The sequence below is a fragment of the Abramis brama genome (assembly GCF_963993115.1).
Source record: "Abramis brama genome assembly, chromosome: 6".
NCBI classification, from domain to species: domain Eukaryota; kingdom Metazoa; phylum Chordata; class Actinopteri; order Cypriniformes; family Leuciscidae; genus Abramis; species Abramis brama.
In genome coordinates, this window is record NC_139968.1 from 34,280,811 (window position 1) to 34,293,587 (window position 12,777).

Below are 12,777 nucleotides of genomic sequence, written 5' to 3' on the forward strand. Positions count from 1 at the left end.
TTGAATCTTGCTGGTCAGACACCAATAGGGTTCATGATGCACACATGGCGCTTTTAAGTCCTCCTGGGAAGTTTGTATTCATGAGGTTTTACTATTTTTTTTTTTTTTTTTTATGTTTTAAATTAATTTATGAAGCCACTGTAAAATTTATCATTACATATTATATTGTTATACTATAATACTGTCATATTTTGTGCAGGCATTAGCTTACTTCATCATAAATAGAAAAGCCTGACAATGTAACTGCTAAATACCAAAGTATTGTGGTATTACATGTTTCTCACTGACACACTCATAACTCTTCAAGATCGGGCTTAAAGAAAATCCCAAGCTTCCTACTCATATTTTCATCATTGTTGGGGCGTTCATGTGTGTTCAATTTGTAAATACGATCTTTATGATACAGGTATGTCTTGAATGCATCAATAGCTCTAGTTTAGGGACAATCCATACAAACAATCTTTACTAAACAGACTGTCACAGTGAGAAGATTTTTGTCCTGTATCAATGCTAAAGGCCTAACCACTGCAGTTAACACCATGCTGTTAAATAAAAGTCTGTAGACAAGTCTTAAGGTTAGGGTTAGGGTTAACCTTAACTCTTAATTTCTAACCCAGACCCGGTTTCACAGACAGGGTTTAGATAAAGCCAGGATTTGTCCTTAGTTCAATTTGGGTATTTAATTATAGCTTTTAAAAATGTGCCTTAGAAAAAAAAAAACATTACTGGCGTGCATCTTGAGACAAAACAATGGCACTGCCATAAGATATGTCAAGTTGCTTTCAGGTAATACAGCTCAAACATGCATTTTAGTCTGAAATGAAGTCTGAAAAAAAACTACAGGCTTAAGTCTTGCCTGTGAAGTGTGAAACCTGGGGTATTATGTTGTAACTTGTATATAATTATGCCAATGTTACCAAAGTGTTGCGTTGGACAGAGGATTAACTCTAAACCAACAGGGTGTGTACCAGTGCCACACAGGGTGAAAAAGGATGTTGACATTATTAGGCATAAGAGTGTTTCTAAAGGAAAGGTCAAGAATTTGTGAAAGTGTAAAAGGGTCATTATGGTTTACATGAATGTAACTGTCACCACCATGATACCAATTCATTAGATTTTCATATAGATCTATATACAGAATTATATATGAATATATGCAGTGTTTGCTCTGTTTAATATACTGTTTGCTCTATTAAATTGCGCTTTATCAGAACAGTGGTAAATAAATATTATATATGGTCAGTTACTGTAAGTTCTTACAGTATTTTTAATCTTTTATTTTTAATGTTTAATTTTTAATCATGCACAGCAATGAAAAAACAATTTAACCAATTGATTAAATATAACAGCCAGTCTACAAATTCAACCAAATAAATAGCACATTTTATATATATATATATATATATATATATATATATATATATATATATATATATATATATATATATATATATATATATATATTCATATTTTCCTGTAATTGCAATGTTGCCACACTATTGGCTGTCTCTCCTAGCTGTTTTGAGCATGATTGGTTATTCTCTGTTTATTCTGACTGTCATCCAGGAATCTAGCCAATGACAACTATGCGCGCCTTTACGAGTCAAGTTTGAAATGAATAAACGTCAGTTGAGTGAGTCGGTGTTTGCTTTGCTGCTGCGCGGGATCTTCAATATTAGCCTATTCTGTGGGTTTTACATCGTTTAAAACATGGATTATTGTACATCGGACTGCTAAATGTTTATTTTGTGCGAGTTGCTGAGTGTTGCTGGATGTAAATGAAGAACAAACAAGGAATATGGACAAAGAATTTTAACAACGGACATACTGCAATCTACTGAAGGTAAACTTTATTTCTTACTTAACTCAAATTCTGCTTCATCAAGATATAGTGTATTAAATTGAGAATCTAAACGCGATTTAGAGCAATATTATTAGTGCATACGGTATTCCAATGTAACGTTATTAATGTTATGTGCTGCTAGCATGTGTAACTTGTCTAACTTAGTTTATGATAAAAAATAAAATAAAACTCAGCATGGGAGCTTTACAACGAGTGAACTGCATGAGAATATTGTATCTTTAGACAGAAAGGAACTGTCACAGTCTTACTCTAAGAATCTGCAAACTTTTGAATCTATTGTTGATCGCGGGATGGCTAACCGATCAGTTAAATTAACGAGTCGTAATAATATGTTTTGGAGCTGGTGAGTCAATTTTGCAAGCTTTTGCAAATGTCTCCGTTAGTAAGTAAAACAAATAACTAATATTGATGTGTATGTGTGTGTTTCCTTCATGATCCAGGCATTTGGGGAATAAATATTATCCAGCCACACGATGTTCAGATGCGGTGAGTATTGTCATAAAATAGCCTACACGTGAAATAGAGGCAGAACATGTGAATCTGCTCAAATGCACTGGTTCAAACCCTCCAGACAAGCTTTATCTTCTTGAGTTTACAGGCCTAGCTGACCCAAAAATAAATGTCTTTCAAAATGAAAGTATTTTCAAACCTGTATATGAAATACAAGAATTTTGGGAATAAAACAACCGAATTCTTTGTATGACAAAAATAAAAGGCATTTTTCAAGATATTAATTATGGCTCTACATAAGAAACTCATACAATTTCAACATATGGGTGAGTAAGCTACATAATGAGATAACTTTTTTTTTCTTTCTTTTTTTTTGAATGAGCTGTTCTATTAAAGGATTAGTTCACCTCAAAGTTGAAAATTGTGTCATCATTTACTCAACCTCAAGTTGTTTCAAACCTGTATGAATTTCTTTCTTCTGCTGAACACAAAGAAAGATATTTTGAAGAATGTCTGTAACTTGGGTCCCATTGACATTTTCCTACTACGGAAGTCAATGGGACCCAAGTCTGTCTGTTTACCGACATTCTTCAAAATATCTTTCTTTGTGTTCAGCAGAAGAAAGAAATTCATACAGGTTTAAAACAACTTGAGGGAGAGTAAATGATGACAGAATTTTCAACTTTGAGGTGAACTAATCCTTTAAGGACATTTGCTAAATTAACCATGTTTTTTATTATAGTGAGAAACCATGTTTTTATGGTGGATTGATTACAATAATTTATTAAGTGAGTATAGGAGCAGGCTTCACTGCATATATTAATAAACTTTTAGAGTGCTGGCCTGGATAATTGTAATACGTAAAATAGGAAAGAGGCTGCACTATGCATAAACTTTTATTTGCAAAAATGCGTTTCGGCGCGTGCAAACTGATGAAGGCAAATAAAAAAAAAATATATAATTTTTGCAAATAAAAGTTTATGCATAGTGCGGCCTCTTACCTATTTTACGTATTACAATAATTTATTACCATTTGGTTAGTGTCGCAAAACATTGTTAATTTTTAGTAAGGGTTCTCCAGATTTATATAACACTTATGGAACATAAAAAAATGGTCATATGTTACCCGATCAATAAGCCTATTAACACACTTTAAAAATATACTGCTCAAAAAAATAAAGGGAACACTTTTTAATCAGAGAATAGCATCAAGTCAGTTAAACTCCTGGGATATTGATCTGGTCAGTTAAGTAACAGAGGAGGTTGGTAATCAGTTTCAGCTGCTTTAGTGTTAATAAAATTAATAGCAGGTGCACTAGATGGGCAACAGTGAGACAACCCCTAAAACAGGAATGGTTTTACAGGTGGTGGCCACTGACATTTTTTCCCTACTCATCTTTTCGGACGGTTTTTCACCAGTTTTGCATTTGGCTAGGGTCAGTGTCACTATTGGTAGCATGAGGCGGTACCTGGACCCTACAGATGTTGCGCAGGCAGTCCAGCTCCTTCAGGATGGCTCATCAATACGTGCCATTGCCAGAAGGTTTGCTGTGTCTCCCAGCACAGTCTCAAGAGCATGGAGGAGATTCCAGGAAGACAGACAGCTACTCTAGGAGAGCTGGACAGGGCCGTAGAAGGTCCTTAACCCATCAGCAGGACCGGTATCTGCTCCTTTGTGCGAGGAGGAACATGATGAGCACTGCCAGAACCCTACAAAATGACCTCCAGCAGGCCACTGGTGTGAATGTCTCTGACCAAACAATCAGAAACAGACTTCATGAGGGTGGCCTGAGGCCCCGACGTCCTCTAGTGGGCCCTGTGCTCACTGCCCAGCACCAGGGAGCTCGATTGGCATTTCCCATTGAACACCAGAATTGGCAGGTCCGCCACTGGTGCCCTGTGGTTTTCACAAATGAGAGCAGGTTCACCCTGAGCACGTGACAGACAGGAAAGGGTCTGGAGAAGCCATGGAGAATGTTATGCTGCCTGTAACATCGTTCAGCATGACCGGTTTGGTGGTGGGTCAGTGATGGTCTGGGGAGGCATATCCATGGAGGGACGCACAGACCTCTGCAGGCTAGACAATGGCACCCTGACTGACAATAGGTATTGGGATGAAATCCTTGGATCCATTGTCAGACCCTATGCTGGTGCAGTGGGTCCTGGGTTCCTCCTGGTGCACAACAATGCCCGGCCTCATGTGGCGAGAGCATGCAGGCAGTTCCTGGAGGATGAAGGTGTAACCGCACTGGCATTAGTAGTACATTTAACATTTAGCTCAAATGATCTATAGGGAATTTTAGCAATTAATCATGAATATGATTAATATTTTGCATTTTACAGTTACATTAATTTATTCGAAGTTGAAAATAGATCGATTTGTATATCTGAATAATCAATCACAACTAATTATAATTCATCATTCATATACTAATAATTCTATTTCAGATCGATTATGAGATAACCCTTAATGGAAATGAATAATCATCAAACGGGAAAACTTTGTCCAGCAAAACGGCCGTAAGATTAACTTAACAATTTCCCAACAAAAATTATCTCTTTCTTATAATTTGAAGAAAGCTATTTTCTGGCCATAAAAACAACTCTCCTGTTCTTATAAGATTAGGTTACTTAAAGTAACAAATCAGCTTTGTAGCTTAAGATCGAAAACATCTCATTGACTTTAGTTATGAGCAGGCAGACAGAATCAATCAAGTATATATGGAATTTAATAATTGGACTAATACATCGAACTAAGGAATATATCAAACTACACAATACACACGGATTATATGTCTATGTACATACAATACAGTTAAACAATACAAGATAACGAATAACAGATGAGAGAGGGAGAGGATGAAAGGGAGAAAGTGAAACTAAAGTTCAGGATGAGAGAGATCACCGAAATGATCTCAGCATGGCAAAAATCACAGACAGTAACCTTGAGAGACAGCAAGGAATCAAATCACATTAAAAGTTCAATAAACTTATCTTGCAAAATGGTTCTCTTTGTTGCTGAAGAACGCAGAGTCGTGCGTGTGTCTCTTTAAGAAAGCAGGGCTTGCTTCGGTGAGCGCGTGCTGTGTCTTCCATGCGAGCGCGAGCGCGGGAGGTTCAAAGAGTCTCTTTCTTTAAGGTGAAGTTGCCGGGAATGATTCAGGCTAAGTTCATTCAGCCCGTGAATGAACAGAGGCGAATAGGAAAACGAAACTAGACTATAGAAAAACATAAAAAGAAATAAAAGAGAAGAAAAGAGAAGCAGGCCGAAGCCGGTCCGGACTTGGGTTTCCAAAGTTTTTGAGGAGGGAGAAGAGAGTGAGGAAACTGAAGGTTTAGGCTTTTATCAGTGTCCCGTGTACCGTCCCCTTTTTCGTGGTCGACGAATCCTCTTAGAGCATTCCGAGCAGAAGATTTTCTTGTGTGTTAATGTAGCCCGACCCTCGTGTGGAATCACGAGGGGGCAAAGTATGATATTATGCTCAGGGAATTAAAAACGCATGGAACCATAACGTTTATCACAGTCTCTTATCAAAAATCTTCTTCGTCATGCAGAGGAGATCAAAACAATACTAAGGACGTATATTGACAAAGATAGCAACATAGAGATACATTCTTTTGTTGAACCAAGGCACTTAAAGATTACATCACTGTAATTCAAAAACACAACTATTCTAATATCACACTGGTGAACATGCAAATCACCTGGAACACTCTCTGTACATTTTTAATAGTTAGTAAAATGAAATTTTACTAGTGGAAGTCCATATATGTCAATGTGTGTGTGTATCTGTGAGGTCGGCATCTGTTGCATCTCGTGGTGCATACCACGTGAGGGGTTGGGGGCTATTTGAGAATGTGTTACTCGGCAAAAACAAAGGTAGTTCTGTGGGCAGACTAACTTGACAGCCTGAGGCGTCATATAATTTTGCTGAGAGAAGCAAGATAGTCCTAGTTGTCCCAAAACAACTGAATGGGGTAAGTCTTGCAATTTTCCTTCAGTACACAAAGAACAAACGTTAGACACAGTAAGGGAATTGTGGTCGCAGCACGTGATAGTATGAGAAACAAACAGGGGCCTGTTCGTTGATTTCATTAGGTCGGGTAAAACATTAACCAGGGCCTGCTTGTAGAGACTTGTGTCAGAAAGCTAGTCAATTAGGGCTTTCTGAATATGAACGTGTAGTGTTCATATTTAGTCAGCATGAGAAGAACAATCATGATTCGCTACTTCAGAACATCTGACCGGACAGACGGTCAGTGTCGTTACAAAGGAATGATACCATTGAAGGGCCACCACGCTCACCTGACCTACATCCAATAGAACACCTCTGGGACATTGTGTTTCAGTCCATCTGACATCACCTGGTTGCACCTCAGACTGTCCAGGAGCTCAGTGATGCGCTGGTCCAGATCTGGGAGGAAATACCCCAGGACATACCCCAGTATACCTCCTCGTCTCAGTAGGAGCATGTCCCGACATTGTCAGGCATGCATACAAGCACGTTGGGGCCATACAAACTTATGAGTACCATTTTGAGTTGCTGCAATGAAATTTCAGCAAAATTGACAAGCCTGCTGCATCATTTTTTCACTTAGTTTTTAGGGGTGTCTTTGAATTCAATCCTCTGTAGGTTGATTATTTTCATTTCCATCAAACGATGTGGCATCCTTTCGTTCATAACACATTACCCAGTCCATATTAGTATAGATATCCAGCGTGATATTTTTCCCCATTGAGATCTGATGTGTTTTCAAAGTGTTCCTTTAATTTTTTTGAGCAGTGTATATATATATTTTTAGATCAAGCATTGGACTTACAGAGCAGAATAGGCACCAACAGAGAAACAAGTCCATCACTAGTAAGTATCCACTGCAGTATCTGGTTACACTTTATTTTCGATAGTCCACTTTAGACATTCTACTAACTATAAGTAACTTTTCAACTACATGTCAACTAACTCTCATTAGAGTATTAGTAGGCTGTAGTAGACAGTCAATAGACTGGTAGCTTAAATTTAGATGTTAGGATTCGAGTTAGGAGAATAAGTTGACTTGTAGTTGCCAAGTAACTTATGGTGAGTAGAATGTCTGTTGGGGGACCAACAAAACAGAGTGTTAGCAAATATTAAGCAGACAGTCTACTAATACTCTAATATAGTTGACATGTAGTTGCAAAATTACTTATAGTTAGTAGAATGTCTAAAGTGGACTATCGAAATAAAGTGTTACCCAGTATCTAAATCCGCAGTCAATTTTAAAGGCACAATGCACTCCGAAATTAAAAAATGATCTCTTTTTTTCTTCTCTCGTGCCATTCCAGATGTATATCTGACTTTCTTTCCACAAAGATTTGTTGAAAAATTATCCATTAATGTAAGCCAATATAATGCAAGTGCATACGCCAGAAACTTCATACAGCGTACTCACAGCTTGCTGTGTTGTTCACACAAGATGTTTTCTGCACGTATCATGTGAGCTTTACAATGCTCTTGGACTTTTTCGACCTTCAGCATTTTGGTGTCTATTCACTTGCATTATTTGACACAAATACAAGAGATGGATAATATTTCTAAAAGTCTAGTTTATTTTTTCTAAAATATGTGTCTTCATCTGAAGAAAGAAAATCATATACCTTTCGGTCGGCATAAGGTAGATAAAATGAAGGGGGAATCAGTTTGCTCTCCTTTAGTATTATTTATAAACCTTACATGTGATTTAATAAATGTACAATTAAAGGGGTGTTCCAAGCAAACATCTAAATCCCTTCACAAAGAGCCCTTCCACAAAAGGGTTAGCAAAGGGGGACATGCATGCGATGGTAAATTAACTGAAGTAATTTTATCTTATAGTAATTTTATATTATATTTATGGTAATGTGACCTAGGATGGCAAGTTCCTGTGATTCATTTTAAAGTAGATATGGTGGAAGAGTTAAATTTAACATAGAATAATTGAGTTGTTTGTATGGGTTTGCTATATTACACACATTTTCATCATACCGAAGTTCCATAGGTAAAACTTTTATTAATTGATGCGTTAATGTAACTACCTGCAGGGTTAAAAGAAAAGACGTCAAGAACACACAAACTTAAGGAACTTTTACACATCAACAATGTACTAAAAACGGAAGAGTTTTTTCTTTGTACAGACGACAACGTTATTAAAACGATTACCGTTTGGACAGATCCACTGTGTTAATCTACATGTTCCTTCTTTTGGTGATGCACATTTTTCTATCAGACATAAGTTTTAGATACCAGACAAAACGAATGAAATGTGACCCATGCTAATTAATTCCCCCCTTTTACCTCTCTCTTTTATCTTTCTGTGGCCAGGATCCGTCATTCATCAGAACAGCTACCAAGAGAAGTGAGTATTCGTCCTCTACCTCCTTTGTCTCAATGTTATTTCAACACAATTGGTCTCCAAAGTACTATATGTATGTGTTTATATTAGGGGTGTAAGATTAAGAAAATGTCATAATTCGATACAATTGCGATTTTTGATGCAAAAACGATTCACAGTATGTAAATGTAGTTACTTTTCTTATGTAGGTATTAGGGATGTGTTTTTTATTATTTTGACTATTATTACGATCCAGTGCAATTCGATTTCGATTCAACGCATTGCAAAAATATGATGCTATGCAATTCAATATGGTATATAATATACCATATTGAATTGCATAGCATCATATTTGATAGTTAACTTTTATTTCTTTTGTTCAGACATAGGGCAAATTATAAAGTAGCTTAAGTGCCATCTGACTTTTAACACATGGCTCTCTCACAATCAAAAGATTTGGTTTCCACAAAAAAAGCAGGTACTGTAGGCTAACTGACCAGAAAGCAGGTGCTGTTATTATGTGCTTCACGGGCCGTTTATCAGTTTATCAGTACACGGCTCTAAGAGATCCCCGCTGCGAGATCTAGTGAGAAGCATTCATATTTCTCTGTTATTAACGGATCAAACAGCGCTGACGTGGAAAGTAAACATTGTGCCATGAATAAACAATCCAGTGTCCACAGATCAGCAACATTCACCATGGATTTACTGTAGTAACACTAACTGTAACCATGGAAGTTTGGCAGGAATAGTAGGCTATAATGCTTTCATGTAACATTACGTTGGTTTTATTTTGACATTAATAAAATTACTGCCCTCAAATGTTAATCTGAACTAAAATAAACCTGTTTATAACTACAATATTACATTTCATTTTTTTTCAAGGAGCTGTTTTACATGCTTCTAAGAGTCAATTATAGCTTCATCATTCCTCAAAGTAAAAAAAAATATCATACTTTATGATGTTTTTTTGAAAATAAAAGTTACAAATATTAAATCAAGGAAATTTCTCTGGCATTTCTTTCTTTTTCCTGTATCGAAAACGTACCGAACCATGACACAAGTGTATCGTATTGAACCGAACCATGAATTTTGTGAACCGTTAACTTACACCCCTAATGTGTGTGTGTGTGTGTGTGTGTGTGTGTGTGTGTGTATGGGGCTGTTTAAACCTGGCCACTTGATGCGTTTTCTCAGATCGGATAGCTATCTGTTTTATCACAACAATTCCATTTACACCTGGTCACATAAATGTGTTTTTGCAAAATGGATATAAATCCGATCTTCGATTCCCTCGCTATGCAAATTTAATGGCCTTCACGTCACCGAAAGCAACAGATATGAGCTGCATTTTCTTGATCATCCGTTAAAATTTCTAAATCAAAGACCGCAATAAGAGAGAGCGCAACAGCCCTGGTAAGATCATTTTGTTTCTTTACTTTTAATGATGATAACTGTGTGTTAAGCATCGGGGACTTACTTTCACTTTGATTTGCGATAGTTTGCACGTCGGCTTGATGAATAACGTTAGATGGTCAGCGGCAATAGCGTCGTCATAACTGGCTATAACATGACATATAGCCTATAACGCTCTCACACCTTTATTTTAGAGCGTTTTTGGGAGGAGTAAAATTTACATATGTCATATGTTGTTTCAACAACCAGATGCATTTACACTTTCTCCAGTTTCTCCTGAAGTGGTTTGAGCAATCAGATTCAAATGCGTCACGAATGCGTTTCGGAGGGCATTTACACCTGGTCTTTTCAAGATCATATAGCTATCCGATCACTAAAATCGCATGAAGTTGTAAATGGCACCTATGTGTGTGTGTGTGTGTGTGTGTGTGTGTGTGTGTGTGTGTGTGTGTGTGTGGAATGCCTTATATCAGGCTTGATGTAATTTTACTTGATTTGTGATTTATTTCATTTAATTGATTCGAGTACTCAAATTTTCAACTATGTATCTCTGCTATAAGCTAAACCACAACAGTGGCATTTGTATTTATTTATTTTACATGTGGATTTTTTTGCTTTGATTGTAGCTGCTGTCATGAAATGGGACCCAGCTGCAATAGAGGCCCAGAAGTCTGTAGCCGATCATCTGAAACTGCTTGCTGCTATAAATGAAGCTTGTGAACCTTATAGCAGCCATATTTTGTTAATTGTTATGTTATATTGTTTTAACAACATTTTATAGATTATTTAAAGGGAAATTGTGTTAATTTACAACTTTACTGTTCTGGCTTTTACGTTTTATTGTGTTAATTTCTACTTTACTCTTCCGGCTGTTAAGTTTTGGTCCAGCAGAACAAAATAGTAATAAAAATATATTTTGAGATTTAAATAGTTGATTTCTTGGAGTGATTAGTGGTTTACAGGAAAATGGTAAGCAGTTTATTACAGTTATATTGTTAAGATATACAAATGCAAGTATATACACTACACAGTTATTCAATTGAATATTCAATATTATCAATATTCTTTAAAATCTTATTTAGTTCTATGGTCTGTGTGTCTGCAGTTTCATGACACGACAACCATTAATAACTGGGTTTTTCTCAGTGAGAACTAGCTCACTCACTGCCACTGTTTTGTACATATTTTTAAGTAAATATGTTTTAAAGTTGGATCCTTGCAAAATGCACATATGGAATTTCCATGTCAGTATGGGTCTTTAACAGTCTTTGACATTTCTACTACAGAAAACACGTCTAATACAACTTTTATTCTGGCTGCCTTTAGATGTCTAAGAATGCCGTCTGTAGCAAGTCTTTACTTGACATCTATACAATGTCCAGAAAAGACGTCAAAAAAACTTTCATTCTGGCTTCTGTGAGGACGTCTTTTGGATGTCTAAGAATGCCGTCTGTAGCACGTCTTTAATTGACGTCTATACAATGTCCAGAAAAGACGTCAAAAAAACTTTCATTCTGACTCCTGTGAGGACGTCTTCTGGATGTCTAAGAATGACGTCTTTAGCACGTCTTTAATTGACGTCTATATAATGTCCAGAAAAGACGTATAAAAAAAAACTTTCATTCTGGCTCCTGTGAGGACGTCTTCTGGATGTCTAAGAATGATGTCTTTTAGACGACTTTTTGCTCGCTGGGCTAGGCCTACACATTTACACTATATTGAATGTACTTTTTTAGCATTCCAAATAAGTACCTAATCAAGAGAGTATGTGATTTCAGATGCAGCCTCTGATTGCCAATACTGTATTATCTTAACGCTTTTCCTCATGTGTTTTTTGACCTATACCTGAGCTACCAAATTTTGACATGCTTTAATTTAGTTTCAATACGGATGGTATTGTAGGATTACAAATTTAAGAATATGTTTAAGATCTGCTGATCCTACTTCCTTATATAACATCACATAAAAAACTAAGGTGAACTACACTGTATTGGGCATTCAAGGTGAACATGATGGCATCCATTTACTGATTAGATTCAATATAGTTTCCGTTGAAGGGGTTTTGTTAGTCTTTGATCTTCCTGCTGATAGTTGAACTGTGTGAATGTTTACATAGTCTTAGTTCTCGTGACCATGTGTTTATACAATTTGGGGAATACATTATCTCCAGTTGTGGGTAATTGCCTCTATTGTTTTTAGATGATTAGATTTAGTGGTCATCCCTAAGGCTGTGTGTAAGGTCAGCACCTTTAAGGACAGCCCACTGCAATGCCTATAAGATACCATGTACAGTTACATTAGTTAGATTGTTGGATGACTGCAGCAATGCTCAGCGAAGTCCTCAATAAAGAATAACTTCTGTTTGAACGATATCCCAACATCTCCTGGTCTTGCTTCGATGAAGGAATAAAGTTTCCAACAGTATCCGACGAAAAAATATTATAAAATTAATAAATATGACAAATCGCGGAAACTGCCAAAATTAGTTACAGCCACTTCGATAAACTCATGAAGTTTAAATTTGTGACCGGAGCAGTATTTTTGTAGTATAACTTAATACAGATAGCCTTACTACGCCACCTTGGGAATTACACCCAAGGAAATATAAAAAGGAACCCAGGTTCGGTGGTGCAGAGAAAAGTCAGAGTCGTGTAATTCAACAAACAAATAATTTTATTTGAGAGGAAAATATTCTGCTT

The 12,777-nt window shown here is 36.6% G+C and overlaps 1 long non-coding RNA gene across 1 annotated transcript; it reads left to right on the forward strand.

The window, feature by feature from the left end:
- The first annotated feature begins 1,471 nt into the window (after positions 1-1,471).
- LOC311085075 lies at positions 1,472-12,450 on the forward strand. Its single transcript, XR_014606723.1, has 3 exons — positions 1,472-2,350; positions 8,653-8,686; positions 10,705-12,450. It is a non-coding gene; the product is annotated as an uncharacterized lncRNA (long non-coding RNA).
- The last annotated feature ends 327 nt before the right edge of the window (positions 12,451-12,777 follow it).